The following is a 20,073-nucleotide window of genomic DNA, read 5'->3' as shown; positions in this document are numbered from 1 at the left end:
CGCAGCCTTGACCTCCCAGGCTTAAGCAATCCTTCCACTTCAGCCTCCAGAGCAGCTGGGACCACAAGCATGCACCACCATGCCTGCCTAAATTTTTGTATTTTCAGTAGATATGGGGGGGGTTTCGCCATGTTGCCTAGGCTGGTCTTGAACTTCTGGGCTCAAGTGATCCGCCCGCCTCAGCCTCCCAAAGTGCTGGGATTACAGGTGTGAGCCATCACGCCCAGCCTCTTATTTTTAAAACATCTCGTTTATTGTACTTTATAGCTTCAGAATTGATCTGATCAAAATACACGCTATTCAACTTGCATAGTAAAATCTTTCCTTGTGTCTATCAGAACCTGTCTAACTCCCTACTTCTATATCCTTCGTCTCCCAACAGATACCAACCTTCCGGCCCCTAAAACAAATCTCAGCCCCAGGAGGGCACTCACGTCCGTCATCCAGAGATTTGGCACACACAGTCATACTCATTGCTAGACTACCTCTGACATGCTCCAATAACTGGACTTCCTACTTGTCTCCAAGACCAGGCCTTCTGGTAACCAGTTTTTGTAACTACATCCCTGTCTGTTCCCTGTGCCTGGATCCCTGACTTAGAAACTTACTGAGAACCACACTTTCTCTAGACCCGGAGGCCTGCCTTGTTCTTATCAGTCTCTATTCTTATCATACCTAGGGACAGAAGGTGTGCTCCACGACTTCAGCCTAAATATCTGACAGATAACTTTCCACATTTGGAGATCTATGCAGGGAAACACTTAACATCTACCATCTGAGACATTCCATCTTCTTTGCATTGAGATGACGGGTACTGATTTTTCTTCCTTCCTTTCCTTCTTTCTTTTTCTTTTTGAGATGGTGTCTTGCTCTGTCACCCAGGCTGGAGTGCAGTGGTGCGATCTCAGCTCACTGCAACCTCCGCCTCCTGGGTTCAAGCGATTCTCCTGCCTCAGCCTCCTGATAGGTGGGATTATGGGCATGTGTCACCATAACCAGCTAATTTTTGTATTTTTAGTAGAGATGGGGTATCGCCACGTTGGCCAGACTTGTCTTGAACTCCTGACCTTAGGTGATCCACCCACCTTGGCCTCCCAAAGTGGTAGGATTACAGGTGTGAGCCACTGAGACTGGTCTTTTCTTTTTTCTTTTCTTTCTTTTTTTTTTTTTTTTTTGCCAGAGTCACACTCTGTTGCCCAGGCAGCAGTGCAATGACTCAATCTCGGTTCACTGCAGCTTTGACCTACCTGGGTTCGGGAGGTCCTCCCACCTCAGCCTCCTGAGTAGCTGGGACCACAGGCTTGTACCACCACACCCGGCTAGTTTTTGTATTTTTTGTAGAGACAGGGTTTCTCCATGTTGCCCAGGCTATGGGTACTGACTTTTCTTGGATTGTTACCTAATGTTTCTTGCTGTACCTGCCCAAGGTTGATTTACCCTCCCCGACACCTGTGCCCATTGCTGTCCCTTTCCATGCCTATTTTACCTTGGTGGAGGAACTCTTCCAGTTCTTGCTCCTCTCTACACCTCTAAGGAAAGCAAGATTATTTCTCATCCTGCTGCAGTTTCTCAATAACCTGAGTTTCATTTCATGAAAAAAATTACTCTTTAGGAAGAGTATTTTAACTGGGTGCTGGGAGAGTAAAGCATGTAACTTTTACACTTCTTTTGTGCTGCTCTCATAAGACAATTTATCCTTAACTTCCTTTATTATTACAAATTTGGTCATTTTTGTCTCTTCAACATCTGTTTCTCCTCCCCACCCCACCCCCATCACTACCTTTTTTTTTTTTAATACAGAATCTCACTCTGTCACACAGGCTGGAGTGCAGTGGCATGATCTCAGCTCACTGCAACCTCTGCCTCCCGGGTTCAAGTGATTCTTGTGCCTCAGCTTCTCAAGTAGCTGGGATTACAGGCACACACCACATGCTCGGCTTATTTTTGTATTTTTAGTAGAGACGGGGTTTCACCATGTTGGCCAGGCTAGTCTTGAACTCCTGGCCTCAACTGATCCGCCTGTCTTGGCCTCCCAAAGTGCTGGGATTACAGGCATGAGCCACAGTGTCCAGCTCTTTTGCTCCCCTTATTTTGATAATTGAGTGCCCCTTACTATGTGGGAACTAACTCTTACCCATTTGATCCATAGACTCCCTAGGATTTGATATGTACATGTTTGGAGAGAAAAGCTGAGGTACTTAGGCTATACTGGAGCTATCTTCCCTGACCTTTGAAGTCACCCTGAAGAAAGCTTGAAGGCACCAAGAAATCAGGGAACGGAGTCAAGTCAAGTAGAGATGACAAAGAAGAGGCAGAAAGTCGTAATGACACACACAACCCTGTCCTTCCCAGTATGTGAGCCAGTAAACCACTTTTTTTTTTTTTTTTTTGCTTTGCTTAAGCTACTTTGAGTTGAATTTTTGTCCTTATAATGAAGACTCCCAACTAATATAGCCCCATATTTCAAGAAATTCACATATCTGGCCAGGCACAGTGGCTCATGTCTGTAATCCCAGCACTTTGGGGGGCCTAGGTGGGTGGATCACCTGAGATCAGTAGTTCAAGACCAACCTGACCAATATGGTAACACCTGGCCTCTACTTAAAATACAAAAATTAGCCAGGTGTGGTGGGGTGCACCTGTAGTCCGAGCTACTCGGGAGGCTGAGACAGGAGAACTGTTTGAACCTGGGAGGTGGAGGTTGCAGTGATCCAAGATCTCTCCACTGAACTCCAGCTTGGGTGACACAGCAAGACTCCAGCTTAAAAAAAAAAAGAAAGAAAGAAATTCACATATCTAACCAAAACCACATGTTAGGGATCTGAGGGCTAAGCTCTTCTTTTTCTTTCCCTTCAAGCTCTATCCCACCCCTCCGAAAGCAGATCTGGGGAGAGTTTCCTTATAACTTGTGTTGAAGCAATGTGGCTTAAGCCCAAAGCTGAAGTAGGGCTTTCACTGATTCTATTCACATCCAGGCTTTCCAATCTATCTTTAGAAAGAGTTGGCTCTGCCAGGAAGACACTCCTTAAGCCAGTGGTGCATAGGATCAAGATCTGTTTAATAAACCCTAGCCCTGCAGAAGAGAGAGCATAGCAAGCATATATGTGAGACAGCAAGCCCCCTTTTCAATGCCCGGCTCCTGGTTCCTGCTTCTAATGGCTTGTCCTGATGTCACCAATCAGGAAAGTCACTCATCTTTCCCTGAAGGAGGAGCAGGCAAGGATAGTGCACTGCGGACCCCCGGGAGTCTATTTCTAAAAGTCTCCTTTTTGTCTGTGGATGTGGAAATATTAAGGAGAGTCACTCCCTCCCCCTCCCCATTTCTTGGGTTCTGATCCCCTTTCCTCTGCTAATAGCACCTCATCCTAATTCTTCCCTCTTAGTACTGTACCTGGAAGGGTTGGTTTGAAGAGAAAACCCATCAGAACGGACCAATCAGAACCCATCTCTGAACTGTCTACATCAATTTCAACCTTCTGTGTTGGTTTCCTTAGGTAACACCATCTTCAAAGTCACTTTTCTTTCCTAAGGGCCTCTGTATAAGCTGTTTCCCTGTGAAATGTGTTTCCTTATCATCTCATTTGAGTAGCTTCTTTGTCTCCCTTTAGACCTCAACTTAAATATGACTTCCGCAACTCAAACTTACCCCTTCAGAGAGGTCTTCCCAGTCCGTTCTATTTAAACCAGGGCTTCCATTTGGATTCTCCATCTCAACCCTTTGTTTCACAACTGAAAGGAACAATTACTATGTTTTAAATATGGACTGACATAAGGAAACGAAATATATTTGCTGCTAAAAATTAAGTTGAAGAAGTACATTGAACCATCTTGTAAAAATATATTTTAAAATATTCAATAGGAGAAAAATTGTGCCAAACCTGGACTGGGATGGAATATTTTTTGGAATACAATTCACAAGCTCCTTCTGGGGAGAGAATTGCATTCCTGATAAAATACTTCAGGAATTTTTCTGAACTTTAAATTACGACTTGTTCTGGGAAAACCAATCACCCGGCCATTTAACCAGGTAGAGTGACCTTAAACAAACATTCTTTTGTATCTAATCTGAAAGTGATTAACCTTTCTGTTTTCCTATAAAATATTTCTGCCAAGAGTGAATCTTTGGATTTGTTTGCTAGAGGCCTTTTTCTTGCAGTCAGATTGTAATAAAACATTGTAATTTACTTATAACTAAATTGCCTGAGAAAGTTTTGCTTTTTTACTTGTTAATTTTTATTTACTTACTTATTTACTTTTGAGACAGTTTAATTTTTTTTTTTTTTTTTTTTTTTGAGACTGAGTCTCACTCTGTTGCCCAGGCTAGAGTGCAATGATGTGATCTCGGCTCACTGCAAGCTCTGCCTCCTGGATTCAGGCCATTCTCCTGCCTCTCCGAGTAGCTGGAACTACAGACACCCGCCACCACACCTGGCTAATTTTTTGTATTTTTAGTAGAGACGGGGTTTCACCATGTTAGCCAGGATGGTCTCGATCTCCTGACCTCGTGATCCGCCCTCCTCAGCCTCCCAAAGTGCTGGGATTACAGGCGTGAGCCACCGCACCCGGCCTAGAGACAGAGTTTTATTCTCGTTGCCCAGGCTGGACTGCAATGGCGCGGTCTCAGCTCACTGCACCCTCCGCCTCCTGGGTTCATGTGATTCTCCTGCCTCAGCCTCCTAAGTAGCTGGGATTACAGGCGCCCACCACCATACCTGGCTAAATTTTGTATTTTTAGTAGAGACGGGGTTTCACCATGTTGATCAGGCTCCTGACCTTTGGTGATCCACTGGCCTTGGCCTCCCAAAATGCTGTGATTACAGGTATGAGCCACCACACCCGGCCAGTTTTGCTTTTTTAAAAATAACAGCAACAACAACATACATTATAGTATCTTTACACACTATATTTATTCATAACTTCTTTTGGGTCTTGTCCTCACACTAGACTATACAATGTTAAACTATAAGCTACAATAAGACAACGAGCAGGTTTGTATTACTTGGTGTTTATCCCTAGGAACAACTTAGCACAGTACCTGGCAAACAATGGGAGCTGTAGTGATATTTATTAAGCTGATGAGTAATAAGTGAATGAATTAAATTTAAATGTGTGCACATTTGCAGACTAGATGAATTTAAACACAAATGAGTGTGCATCTCCTCTTTGTCTGTGACAAATAAACATGAAAGAATGGAGTCCTTCCTTTCCCCTCTCTGATCTGTAATGTGAACATACCTGAGGCTCCTCGGCACTCTGTGATTCCCTAGGAAGGCCACTCTCAAATGTCACCTCATCCAAACAATGCAAATTCCACTACAAAAACACTGGAGAGTAATGAATGTTTTTATTGAAGGTTTCGAGGGAGACAGAAGAGGAAGTTATGAAATACACCACTAGCAGCACCTTTTAAATTCTTACCTGAGGCAAGGCGTGGTGGCTCACACCTGTAACGCCAGCAATTTGGGAGGTCATGGCAGGCGGATCACCTGAGGTTGGGAGTTTGAGACCAGCCTGACCAACATGGAGAAACCCCGTCTCTACTAAAAATACAAAAAATTAGCTGGGCATGGTGGCGCATGCCTGTAATCCCAGCTACTTGGGAGGCTGAGGCAGGAGGTGGAGGTTGCAGTAAGCCAAGGTCACGCCACTGCACTCCAGCCTCGGCAACAAGACTGAAACTCTGTCTCAAAACAAACAATTCTTACCTGAAGCATTTCTCTCTCCCTAGAGAGAGAGAGCCACACACCTTTCTCTCTCTCTCAATCTCTCTTTCTTTTTTTTTTCTTTTTTTTTTCAGATGGTATCTCGCTCTGTCACCCAGGCTGGAGTACAGCGGTATGATCTTATCTCTCTGCAATCCCTGCCTCCTGGGCTCAAATGATCCTCCTACCTCAGCCTCCTGAGTAGGTGGGAGCACAGATGCGCACCACCATGCCCAGCTAAATTTGTATTTGTTGTACAGACGGGGTTTCATCATGTTGCCCAGGCCAGTCTCAAACTCCTGAACTTAAGTGATCTGCCCACCTTAACCTCTAAAAGTGCTGGGATTACAGGTGTGAGCCACCATTCCCGGCCTCTGTCTTCTTTCTCTCAAATCTGTTCAGCCTCCCTCCCTGTCTTTGACCCTCATACTTCCTCTCCTTCTCCTCTTTTTCCCCATTATCTTCCCCTGTAGGTCTCTTTCCTTTTCTGAAGTGAAACAAGTGACCCCCTTCTGGGTTCTTCAGTTTGCGTCTCTACTTCCTCAGTAAATACTCTAAAGAAACGTTTTTCTTTAGGATACACAATTAATAGAATATGGGAAAGAGGAAGGGATGGCAAATAATCAGTTTCTTTCTCTTTTTCATATTCCTTCTGTTTAAGATTACACAAAGTGGGGCGGCGGATTAATTGAGTGCTTAAAACAGTAGTGCATTTAGTGCAAAACAATACAAACTACACTGAAAAGACTGGGCGTGGTGGCTTACCCCTGTAATCCCAGCACTTTGGGAGGCCGAGGTGGGTGAAGCACTTGAGCCCAGGAGTTCAAGACCAGCCTGGGCAATATGGCAAAATCCCGTCTCTCCAAAAAAATAAATTAATACAAAACAGGCAGGCATGGTGGTGTGTGCCTGTAGTCCCAGCTACTTGGGAGGCTGTGGTGGGAAGATCACCTGGGCCCAGTTAGTCGAAGCTACAGTGAACCTGGGTTGTGCCACTGCACTCCAGCTACGGTGACAGAGCAAGACCCTGTCTCAAAAAACAAAACAAAACGATGCATATACAGTTTTGTTTTATATTTATAACTTATAAATATATATATTTATAACTTATAAATATATATATTTATAAGCGTGTGTGTGTGTGTATTAAATGATTTGTCTTGGCTTTCATTTGTGCCAAACTTGCTAGTTATGTCATTAGCAACTCAACTTGCTAAGGCTTCTCTATGTAACTTCTAAAAGAATGCATTTGTCTACCTAAAGAAAGAAACTGAGGCAAAATTAATATAGAGAGTTTATTTGGGCCAAGGTTGAGGACTGCAGCCTGGAAATACTTCCTAGTCACCTTGGGAAGTGCTCCAGAGAACAAAGGAGAGGTTTACGCTTTTAAAGAAAAAAGAATGAATCAGGAGACGGGATGATGACAAAAGTTGTTTGTGAGGAATTTTCATTGGTGTACAGAAATAATATTGTTTAATGATTGGCAATACACATTGCCGAACTATAGAGTATGAGTTATGGTGTCCAGTGTATGGCATTGTGAGGTTAATTTATAGCTACTTGGGGTCAGTAAATCTAGAGCCCAAATAACAAGTAGCTTCATGAAGTGATTACCTAGCTCAAGGGGGAGTGAAGCGTGACTCTTGTCACATTTCAGTGCTCTAGGCCTGATAATTTAAAGCGGAGCTTGCATTTCTCAGATAAAAAATTTCTTTTCTTTCTCACATTGCAGATACCATCTGTACAATTTTTTTTTTTTTTTTTTTAGACGGAGTCTTGCTTGGTTGCCCAGGCCCAGGCAGGAATGCAGCGGCACAATCTCGGCTCACTACAACCTCTGCCCCCTGGGTTCAAGCAATTCTCCTGCCTCAGCCTCCCTAGTATCTGGGATTACAAGCACCCGCTACCATGCCCGGCTAATTTTTGTAGTTTTAGTGGAGACGGGGTTTCGCCATGTTGGCCAGGCTCGTCTTGAACTCCTGACCTCAAGTGATCTGCCCACCTTGGCCTCCCAAAGTGCTGAGATTACAGGCGTGAGCCACTGTGCTCAGCCCATCTGTATGATTTTTTAAGTCACTTAATGCTCTCGTTTAAGGGGTCTTTTATTGTCTTCCAGATGCAACCTTTCTTCATTAAAAAAACAGCCTGGGCAACATGGTGAAACCCCATCTCTACAAAAACATACAAAAATTAGCCCGGTGTGGTGGTGGGCGCCTGTAGTTTGAGCTACTCAGGAGGCTGAGGTGGGAGAATCGCTTGAGCCCAGGAGGCGGAAGTCACAGTGAGCCAAGATCATGCCACCGCACTCCAGCCTAGGTGAAAGAGTGAGACCTCATTTCAAAAACAAATAAATAAAAATTAAAATAAAAAAAAATGCTAAATCCTTCATTGGACAAGGATGCAATAGGCCTCTTGCAGGTGCAGGCCTTCTTTTTGCCAGTGTGGGCTGCCAATTATATGAATATAGGTCTAAGGAGGCTAGAGAAGGAATTTTCAGCATTACACCATTCAAGCAAATGTTCAATGTCCAACCAAATAGCTAATTCTATATGGGACAAAAATAGATGGAAATGTGTTATTTGTAGTTCAACTTGTGCTTGCTTTTTTTTAAACTTAGCAAAGAACTGATTTCATTTTTATATCCTGCTCTATTCTCTACAGTGACTTAAAAACACATTATAGAAACTTTAAAAATAGAATTTGTTATTCGCAGTGGCCCAAAAGGGATATTTAAAAGAGCCTAAAAGCAAAATATAATGTAATTCACTGTAGTGCTGCTTTTAGTGTAACTTGGGACTTTTTTGAAAAAAAGATACAGACTGGTTTTTTTTTTTCCTGATTGTAAAAGATGTCTATTGTGAAAAAAATGTTTAAATTCATGAAATAAAAATCATCAGTAATCCCCAAACTACAGATAATCCCTATTGACATTTTGGGGTATTTCCTTTCATCTTTTTTTCTAGGGACAGGGCCAGTTACAAGGGTGTACAACCTGTGAAGTCACACAGGGCCTCTATTCAGAAGGGTTCTACACTTGATTTGAGGTTCTGTTGTTGCCCTCTTAAAATTCTTAATAATTTTGAACTGCATTTTCATTTTGCACTGGGCCCTGCAAATTACACAGCCAGTTCTGTCTACAGATGATGCACACACACACACTAATTATATATCTACGTAACATATACATGTAAGATATATATTATATATAATATGTACATTATATTTACTGTCTTTTTTTCTTTTTTATGTTCAGTCTCCATAGAGACTGTCAAAAATTGCCAATGCCAACTATATTTCAAGTCATTATGGTGGGGTATTGGTGGGGTATTGGGAGAAGTTTTCAATTAGCAATAATCGCACCTCAGATAAACCTCATTGGCTACAATACTGCCATTGCACAAAGCTGTAAATGTTATTTTTAATACATACTATTTCATCATATGGAAACATAACCATTTATTTAACTATGTCCCTATTTTGTTTTAAATTTAAAATTTTTAAAATTTTGTTTTAAATTTTATACTGTTATAAATAATGATGAGGAACATCTTTTTACATTAATTAAAAATATATTTCTGGCTATTTCCTTAAAACAACATCCCAGACATAAAACTGAAGGGATAAAGGGATATGAACATTGTTGTTGGAAATTTGTATTTAAATTGCCAAATAGCATTCCAGAAATATTATTATTATCAGCAGAATGAAAGAAATTCTCTTTTCATACTCTTGGAGGCAAAGAATACTCTAATTTTAAAATATTTGGGAATTGAGTAAGTTAAAATATTATCCAATTATTTTAATTTCCATTTATTTGACTACCAGTAAAGAAGGTTTTAAAATATACATATTTATTAGTCATTTTTATTTCTTCTTGAAATTGTCCTTAGACTCTAAATTTCTCAACATGATTTTTAAGGCACTTGGTGTCCTACCACTCTAGGTTTATCTTCTATCACTCCTCTTCTTCCCATTTCCCACCCTATTCTAAGCTCTAACCATACTTAATTTTATTTAATATCTATAATTTGTCACGCTTTCTCTTGCTTCTGGCACTGTAAACATTCTACATACTATTTCTGGATGTCCTTTTCAGTATCTCTTGTCTAGTTAATTCCTATTTGTCCTTCAGGTCTTAGCTTAAACATCCCTTCCCCAGAAAGCCTTCCCCACCCCCAGATTAGGTTGAGTGCCCTGCTAGGAGCTCCCAAATCATCCTGTGTTATTATTATTATTTCTTCCCTTCTTCTTCTTCCTCCTCCTCCTCTTTCTCTTTTTCTTATTCTTTCTTTTTTCTTCTTCCTCTTCCCTTTCTTCTTCTTCCTCTTCCTCCTCCTATTCTTCTTCTTCTTCCTCCCCCTCCTCCTTCTTTCTCCTTCTTCTTGTTCTTGTTCTTTCTTCTTCCCCCTTCTCCTTCTTCTACTACATATTTAATTTTGAAATGATTTTTGATTTAAAGAAGAGCTACAAAGATGGTACACAGAGCTCCCATGTACCCCTCATCCAGCTTCCCTAATGTTAACATGTTACATAACCATCGCACCATGATCAAAACTAAGTTATGAACACAGTTATGATACTGTTAACTACAGACTTTTTTCAGCTTTCACTAATTTTTTTCATTAAAGTCCCTTTTCTGTTCTAGGATCTAATCTTGGATAGCATATTGAATTTAGTTATCCTGTCTCCTTAGTCTCCTATACTTCATATCCTATAGTGCTTAATGTATTTTATTGTAATTTCCTCCCATTCTAGAATATAAGGTCTGTGAGAGCAAAGGCTGTTTTTTAAATTTTTCATTTATTTTTATTTTTTACCTTTGCAGCCTCAGTTCGTACAGCTGTACAGTGTTCATAGTAAGCAGGTGGTTTATATGACTGAATAGAAAGCAGGGTTTTTCCTTAAAGAGTTTCTCAGAAAAGAGGGCAACACCTTCCATTTAAGTTTTTACAAAATATGTTATGTTCTTTCAATTTTTTTATTTAGAGCAATAAAGTACTGTTCAAGGAACACACATTAGCCTGAAATGACCTCATAGAATGTGTGGATGCTTGTAGAGAGCATCTATTGGAATCAATACAAAATGGAGACAAAGACATTTAAAAACCTTTAGTAATCTGTGTTTTGCGGGCTGTGACCTCACAGTGGTAAGGGCTGGATGTCCTTGTAAACAGGTTTTTTTGTTTGTTTGTTTGTTTGGTTGGTTTTTTTTTGAGACGGAGTTTCACTCTTGTTGCCCAGGCTGGAGTTCAATGGTGCGATCTCGGTTCACTGCAACCTCCACCTCCCCCTCCCAGGTTCAAGTGATTCTCCTGCCTCAGCCTCCCGAGTAGCTGGGATTACAGGCATACGCCACCATGCCTAGTTAATTTTGTATTTTTAGTAGAGACGGTTTTCACCATGTTGATCAGGCTGGTCTTGAACTCCTGACCTTAGGTGATCCGCCCATCTCGACCTCCCAAAGTGCTGGGATTACCAGCGTGAGCCACCGTGTCCGGCTGTAAACAAGTTTTAAAAGTAGATGGGGAACCAGGCATGGTGGCTCACGTATGTAATCCCAGCATTTTTGGGAGGCCAGGGCCGGCGGATCACTTGAGGCCAGGAGTTTGAGACTAGCCTGGTCAACATGGCGAAACCTCATCTCTACTAAAAATACAAAAATTAACTGGGCGTGGCATGTGCCTGTAGTCCCAGCTACTCAGGAGGCTGAGGCACGAGAACCACTTGAACCCGGGAAGCGGAAGTTGCAGTGAGCCAAGATGGTGCCACTGCACTACAGCCTGGGAGCCTCAAACAAACAAAACAACAACAAACACAAAGTAGACAGGGGAGTGGTGGGAAAGAGATGGAGGCTGAAGAACAATGCTGATTATAAAGTTCACTTCCAAAACAATTCTGCTGAGTAAGTGGCTTACTTCCCTGGTCAAAGCAACCGTTATCTCTTGGCTGAAACTGCCACAACAGCCTCCTAAATGGTGTCTGTGAACCCCTCCTATCCATCTGCAATCTTCTCTCCATGAACATCCAGAGCGATCTTTTCAAAATTCAAATCTCCTACTTAAAAACCTGTAATAGATTTGCAACTGATCTTTGAATAAAAATCAAAATTACTAATGACTTTTTAAAAAAACTTCAATCCTTAGTCTGTCTCTCTCTCTCAATCTTTTTTCTCTTTCTTTTCTTTTTTTTTTTTTTTTTGAGACAGGATCTTGCTCTGTTGCCCAGGTTGGAGTTCAGTGGTGCAATCATGGCCCACAGCTGTCTTGATCTCCCGGGCTCCAGCAATCCTCACACCTCAGCCTCCTGAGTAGCTGGGACTATGGGCATGCACCCCATGCTTGGTCGATTTTTAAAAATTTTTTTGTAGAGAAGAAGTCTCATTATGTTGCCCAGGCTGGTCTCAAATTCCTGAGGTCAAGCAATTCCCCTGATTTGGCCTCCCAAAGTGCTACCATTACACGCATGAGCCACAGCACCGTCTCAAGTTTTCCTTCATTGCCCTTGTTAGAATTATAGTTATAACTAAACTTTGTAAGGGCAAGACACATGTCAAGTTTTGCTTACCTTTGTCTTTCCAACACCTAGCAAAGTACCCGGCACTGGTAATTTGTAAGCATTTATGATTATTTGAATACATGAACAAATGAGATCCTTCATTAGGAAATGAATTATCTACACAGTGGTCTAAGAGAGTAAACTTTAATATTTGTACTTTTTGGCTTCTGGGACTCCAGACTTTACTCTGAGCCTGGCATCATGAGAATTGATCATCTAGTTTGGTTAAGACCATTCAGCTCTACCATTCTGGGATCAAATACCTATTCAGCTTACATGATGTCTTATTTGAAGATACTCATTTCTAGATGTTCACATCAAACAGGTCATCAATGACTGACATCTGTTGTCTGATTCTCTGAAAAGTCCTTCATCTCCACCTAAGAGAGCAACCTGATATTTACCATATGAGAATTCTTCCCCTCAGCTCTCTTGGTCACCAACAATATGGGTCCTTTATAGGTTTTCCAAGTTCTTCTCATGATTAAGGGCATTTCAGGTGCCCTGCTTGGAAATGATAGCTCAGTTTCCAGTATTTGTAGAGAAGGAACATAAAACTTGGTGCAGCACGTACTTCAGGAAATTTTGGAGAATTAAGTATTGCTTCTCAGCATCTCACTCCAGTTCTGGAGTTTTACACCTCATGCTGTAAGCATGAAGAGTAATTTAGCATTATTAGGTGGCTTCATCAGTTATATAGAAAAAAATGTGTATTTTCCTTCTGTATAACTGATAGAATCCAGCTCTCTGTAGTGTGTACTTCCTATAATCTGTGGAGTAAAGCTGAGCTAATAGCAATTGTATCTCACACAGAGACATTACTCTGTGTCATGTGTCTTGCCTATTACTTCATTGGAGAAAGTTATGAAAAGTTATGTCCGCCACCATGCTCTACATCTTCCATGCTACTTCCTTACTCCCTGGTCACAGGCCTAACTCAGAGTTCTAATCCTACAGAACACTTCACTCCCAAATGCCCCATTAACATCTTCTTCCCCTCTCCCTGAAGGCTTTTATGGATTGTCTATCAAAAGATCACTGAATCAAAAAGAAAATCACCCTTCTTTATTTTTTCCCTAACGCATATGTCTTATGTCAAATAAGACATCATCCAACATAATATACATATTTTGTTTACATTGTTTATTGTGATTCCCTTCACTAAAATGTAGGCTTCAGGGATCCAGGAATGTGTGTCTGTTTTATTCACGGTAGTAGTATTAGTGCTTAGTATAGTACCTACAATATAGTAGGTGCTCACTAAATATTTGTTGAATGAATTAATGATGCCAAATCGATATAAGAAAGGATATTCAAGCATAACTTTACCATGCATAGGGTTTTTCATCATTTCAAATTGCTGAACAAAATTCTCAAAGTTAAAAAACAAAAATAAACGTACTATGGAAGAGAATGTAGGCATTTAGAAGAAATGAGGTGTAGAATTAGGGAATTTATACTAAAAATACCACCGAAGAGTGAGCACTTGGAGACAATCTACATGTATCCATATGTCACACATGTGCCTGGGCTTTGGTTGCTAGAAATAATTGCCCTGAATAATTTCTGGGGATGGGATGTGTTTATAAACGCCCTCCTTGGCAGGGCGCAGTGGCTCATGCTTGTAATCCCAGCACTTTGGGAGGTGGAGGCGGTTGGATCACAAGGTTAGGAGATCAAGACCATCCTGGCCAACATGGTGAAACCCCATCTCTACTAAATACAAAAATTAGCCAGGCCTGGCGGCACGTGCCTGTAGTCCCAGCTATTCGGGAGGCTGAGACAGAATTGTTTAAACCCGGGAGGCGGAAATTGCAGTGAACGGAGAGCCACTGCAATCCAGCCTGGCAGACAGAGTGAGACTCCATCTCAAAACAAACAAACGAAAAACAAAACAAACAAAAATGTCCTCCTTGATCTGCTTGACTCTGTCTTCCTCCCAGGATTTCAGTCACTTGGCTTTCTTCCTTGCCGGAGGAGTATTAGGAGATGGTAGCTGAGTCCAGGGCTTTACAACCAAAGGAATAGGGAGAGACAACCTCTTGGGGGTGAGAACTGGGCTACAGCAGCAGTTTCCAGAACCTAGTTTCTCATGACTGAATGTATGCAGGCTCTGGCTTCCCCAGTGGCTTCTTGGAGAAGTCAGGTAATGACTCATGGGAGATGAATTATTTATTCTTCTTCTGTGTCCTCCAACAGATTATTGACACCCATACAGCCATTCCAGAGATGTTCCCATTTGATTAGGCAGCCAGTTGTGTTTCTTTGAGAAGCTGTAGCCTTGATTCTTCCTTCTCTAGGATGGTACTCATCTTCCTCCCTCTCCTCACAATAAAAATGAGCTCTATGAGCGTTTTTTCAGGTTCTGTTTTCCAGGGAACCCAGGCTGCAGCCGAGAGAAGAGGGAAGTATTCTGAAACAATTCACTTTCAGAAAGATTACGTGAAACCACAGTCATGTCTTAGGGTTCAAATCTTCTTTCATGTGCCTTGCTTCAAAAATGTATATTTCTACTTCGATACAGTTAAGATATTAATCTGTAGCAAAAGTCAAATAACCATAAAATGAAAAATTGGTAGAACTTCAAGTGAAGACTGGAATACTTGGAGATGAGTTGTTGTAGTCAGAAAGACCCTTTTGTAAAATTAATTAATTCATTCAACAGACTGCCAAGTACTAATCTAAGGGCTGGAGACACAACAGTGAACAAGACATATGGATCCTTCTGAAAGGAGCATAAAAACAATGTGGGGAGACAAACGATAAATTAAAAAATACTTAATATTGGTCAGGCATGGTGGCTCATGCCTGTAATCCCAGCACTTTGGGAGGCCAAAGTGGGCAGATCCCTTGAGGTCAGAAGTTCGACCAGCCTGACCAACATGGCAAAACCCCATCTCTATTAAAAATACAAAAATTATCCAGGCGTGGTAGCAGGCACCTGTAATCCCAGCTGCTCAGGAGGCTGAGGCAGGAGAATCGTTGGAACCCAGGAGGCAGAGGCTGCAGTGAGCTGAGATCGTGCCACTGCACTCCAGCCTGGGTGACAGAATGAGACTCCGTCTCAAAAAGATAAAAACAAAACAAAGTGTGTGTGTATGTATATATATATATATATATAAAATCAAATAGTAATCAACGATTAGAAGAAAAACAGGCTGAGCGTGGTGGCTCACGTCTGTAATCCCAGCACCTTGGGAGGCCAAGGCGGGGGATCACGAGGTCAGGAGATTGAGACCATCCTGGCTAACACGGTGAAACCCTGTCTCTACCGAAAATACAAAAAATTAGCCAGGCGTGGTGGTGGGCGCCTGTAGTCCCAGCTACTCGGGAGGCTGAGGCAGGAGAATGGCATGAACCCGGGAGGCAGAGCTTGCAGTGAGCTGAGATCGTGCCACTGCACTCCAGCCTGGGCAACAGAGCGAGACTCCGTCTCAAAAAAAAAAAAAAAAAAAAAAGAAGAAGAAAAATAAAGAAGAACACATAAAGAGTGACGAGATACTCTTTTAGGTAGCATCATCAGGAAAGGCTTCTCTGGGAAGGAAACTTAAGCAGAGATCAGAATGAGGGAAGTATCAGCCTAGAAGTCTAAGAAATAGCATCTACTTTAACCATGTATACTCATAGATTGTTAGATTCGCTTTGAATTGAGAATAAACAGAGCAAGGGAAGAAGAAAAGTTTTGCCTTTCCTTCTTCTTTTTTTGTTAATCACAAAAACATCTAAGCCTGAATCTCTCCTAAATTCTTCTTTCTGGCTGGTTAGTCAATTTAGCCAAAGTTGAAGGCACTTCTTCCTTCTTGAATACAAAATTACTTCTTTCTTTCTTTATTTTTCTTTTTTTAATAGAGACGAGGTCTATGTTGCCCAGGCTGGTCTTCAACTCCTGACCTCAAGAGATCTGTCTGCCTCTGCTAACATGGTGAAACCCCATCTCTACTAAAAATACAAAAAAAAAAAAAAAAAATTTAGCCAGGAGTGGTGGCGGATGCCTGTAGTTACAGCTACTCAGGAGGCTGAGGCAGGAGAATGACATGAACCCAGGAGGCGGAGCTTGCAGTGAGCCGAGATTGCACCACTGCACTCCAGCCTGGGCAACAGAACCAGACTCCGTCTTAAAAAAAAGAGATCTGCCTGCCTCTGCTTCCCAAAGTCCTGGGATTACAGGTGTGAGCCACTGCACCCTGCCCAAAATTGCTTCTAGTCTTATTCTAGCCCTACACTTTGTCTGGTATTATTGCTATTTATTTGCACATCTCATATCCATTTAATTTGGCGTATGATTTTTTTTTTAAGAGGCGGAGTCTTGCTATGTTGCCCAGGCTGGTCTCAAACTCCTGGGCTCAAGGGATCCTCTTGCCTTAGCCTGCCAAGTAGCTGGGACTACAGGCATGTGCCATGGTGCCTGACTAATGTGGTATACGCTTTGAAAGCAAAGATATTTTTAGCATGATAGTCCTTGAAATATCTAGTACAGTCCTGTCACAAAGTAAATACTTATTTGTTGAATTAAAATTTTTATTTTTATTACCATAGGTACGTTTTGGAGAAAATCACCTGACTCCTCAAAATTCCTAATCACAAATATATATTTAGTGTAGCTGTAGTATTATTTTTTTTAGAGACAGGGTCTCCCTCTGTCACCCAGACTGGAGTGCAGTAGCAGAATCATAACTCACTGCAGCCTTGAAGTTTTGGGCTTAAGCCATCCTTCTGCTTCAGCCTCTGGAGTAGCTAGGATTATAGGCCAGAGCCACCACATACAGCTAGTTTAGCCTCTTTGAAGCCATATTATTGCATGCACTGATTTTTTTTTTTTTTTTTTTTTTTTTTTTTTGGAGACAGAGTTTCACTCTTGTTGCCCCGGCTAGAGAGCAATGGCATGATCTCAGCTCACCACAAACTCCTCCTCCAGGGTTTAGGCAATTCTCCCGCCTCGGCCTCCCAGATAGTTGGGATTACAGGCATGCACCACCATGCCCGGCTAATTTTGTATTTTTAGTAGACACAGGGTTTCTCCATGTTGGTTATGTTGGTCTCGAACTCCCGACCTCAGGTGATCTGCCCGCCTCGGCTTCCCAAAATGCTGGGATTACAGGCGTGAGCCACAGTGCCCAGCTGATTTTTTAAAAAAATAAAATATCTGGACTTAGACAAGCTTACCTAACCTCTCAGAGCCTAAGTGTAAAATTGTTATTCCTGTAAAAATCAGAAATAATAATCATTTGACAGCATTTGTTGGTACAAGAAAAGAGAACCAGTTGTGGTGGCTCATGCCTATAATCCCAGCACTTTGGGAGGCCTAGGTGGGCAGATCACTTGAACCAAAGAGTTTGAGACCAGCCTGGGTAATATGGTGAAACTCCATCTCTACAAAAAATACAGAAGTTAGCTGGGCATGTGTGCCTGTAGTCCCAGCTACTCAGGAGGCTGAGGGGGGAGGATGCTTGAGCCTGGGAGGTTGAGGATGCAGTGAGCTGAGATGGCACCATTGCACTCCAGCCTGGGTGACAGAGTGAGACCCCCCTGTCTTAAAAACTAATAATAAAATAAATAAATAAATAATCTAGTACAGGACCAGATACATGGTAATATTTAATAAATTGTTGGTCATTCAATCAAGATATTAAGAATTTTTAAGGTTGATCTGAAACCAGGTTATTCATTCATGTAAAGAATGTGGTAGTCATTTGTTAATAACATTTGTTGTTAGTTATTTCCTATAAGGAAATAATGATGTCATCACAAGATCTTTGCCTTAATCAGCTTTATTAAGGCATAAATTAATTATAATTATACATAATTAAATATAATTTACATATAACTAAATTCACCAATTTTCAGTGTATAATTTTTGACAAACGCACACCGTAATCAGCATCACAATCAATATGTAGAATATTTCTCTCACTGTAAAAAGTTCCTTTGTAACTCTTTGAAAGCAATTTTCCCCTTCTACCCTCAGCCCCTGGCAACCACTGATTTGTTTTCTGCAAATGATACTTTTTACTTTCTAAGCAAATATTTATGAGGGCCTTCTATTTAGAAGTCCTTGAGCTAGGATAGATACTTCATAGAATACAAAGATAAGTAAGACTCAGTTTATGTCCTTAAATAGCTAAAAATCTAGTCTAGTCGTATGTAATTTTGAGATTACTCTGTCTACACATAATATGGGACTGAATTTCAATATGAATTATGCCCACTAAAGAAGAATAAGGAAGAAAAAGTACTGCAAATTCTCCCTGAACTTTTAGAATAGTAAACAAAAGATTCATGAGTGCCACTAATTAATTATAATTTATTTTAAAAGGCACAAATTTATGATTACAGGATTTCCAGATAATTTTTAAAAAGTAAACTCTTTAAAATTAAGTAACATGTGTACAGGAAACAGAAGTGCAGAAATCCTAAGTTCACAGCTTGATCTTTTCAGATTATTTATGGCAACCTAGACCAGCCCTGTGTGACCAATGCAGTAAAAACACATCCTAAAGTCTTATAGTTTAGACAGAATAATTACATCACTGTAAGAAAGAAAGAGATAAGAGAATAATGTTCTGCAAAGGCTCACAAAGAATTGTGGGGATAAGTAGTGAGAAAATGGATAGCACATTAAAATTCATGAGGAAATGCCGTTTAAGTTCTATGAATAACAAAGCGATTATTATGCAGGATCAGGTTTTTCTTTCATCATTACAGAAAGACACAAAATCATTATCGTGATCTGCCATATGTTTTTCCTTTGTTATCAGATGCTGGGACAGGCCTATTAAATGTTCTGTGTTACCCAGGGGAATGGTCAGGGGGGTGAGTAATGGTGGTCACGATGCATATGGTTTTCTATGGTCCTAATTGTCAGTGCATTTAGATCCGAGGAAAGGAACAAATTAAAAAGGGCAGAATGGCTGGGTGGACACTTTCTTGTGATCGCAAAGAACTGGGTCTATTCTTACCCTTTCTGCCCCTTGCTTTATGCTTTACACCTGCCATTTCCAGACTGGACAAAGCCTTTTGTGGCTCCTTGGTCTATACAATGGGGACTACAATTAATTTCAAAAGGGATAACACATGCAAATTGCAGAAAAATATTAACACCAGGAGGAAAAACACAGTGTGCAAAAATAATCCTACAAAAATGTTTACAGTGGGGTCAAACATTTACCCACGTTATAATTCCAATGTGCAAAGAAAATACTACTTTTTAATTTCTATCATGGACCTAATTTTTCCTTGCAAGCTTCCACCTTGCGCTCTAATGAGAGGAAAAAAACCAACCAAACATTAAACTTGTCAATTCCAGGCAACAACCTTTTTTAGTTTAAATAGTTTATTTTGGCCCTCTGTGGTGGCTTACTTCTCTATGTAATCCCAGTGCTTTGGGAGACCAAGGAAGGAAAATGGCTTGAGGCCAGGAGTTCAAGACCAGCCTGGGAAACATAGCAAGCCCCCATTTCTACAAAAAACTTTAAAAATTAGCTGGGTGTTGTGGTGCACACCTGTAGTCCCAGCTACTCAGGAGGCTAAGGCAGGAGGATTGCTTGAGTCCAGGAGTTCAAGGCTGTAGTGAGCTATGACTGTGCCACTGTACTCTAGCCTGAGTGATTGAGACCTTGCCTCAAAAAATAAATAAAAATAAAATAAATAAATAAATGATCACTTTTGAATAACATGTTTTCTTTTGGGTAAATGCAGAATCTTTCACATTTCTTCCTGCTTCCCTCTGCTTCTCTTCAAAACAATGTCTAGCTATACAGAAGGATTTGTGATCTAGGATGGCAAGGAGAGGAACAGCCTCACATCTATGTGGGGGTCT

At 41.1% G+C, this 20,073-nt stretch overlaps 1 pseudogene; it reads right to left on the bottom strand.

Annotated features, from left to right (window-relative positions):
- Positions 1 to 8,955: 8,955 nt before the first annotated feature.
- On the bottom strand, positions 8,956 to 9,107 carry LOC111537715 (annotated as a pseudogene).
- Between the last annotated feature and the right edge of the window lie 10,966 nt (positions 9,108 to 20,073).

Source organism: Piliocolobus tephrosceles, chromosome 16 (genome assembly GCF_002776525.5).
Source record: "Piliocolobus tephrosceles isolate RC106 chromosome 16, ASM277652v3, whole genome shotgun sequence".
Lineage (NCBI taxonomy): Eukaryota > Metazoa > Chordata > Mammalia > Primates > Cercopithecidae > Piliocolobus > Piliocolobus tephrosceles.
The sequence above is the reverse complement of the archived record's forward strand: the minus strand, read 5'-3'. Positions and strand labels throughout refer to the sequence as shown.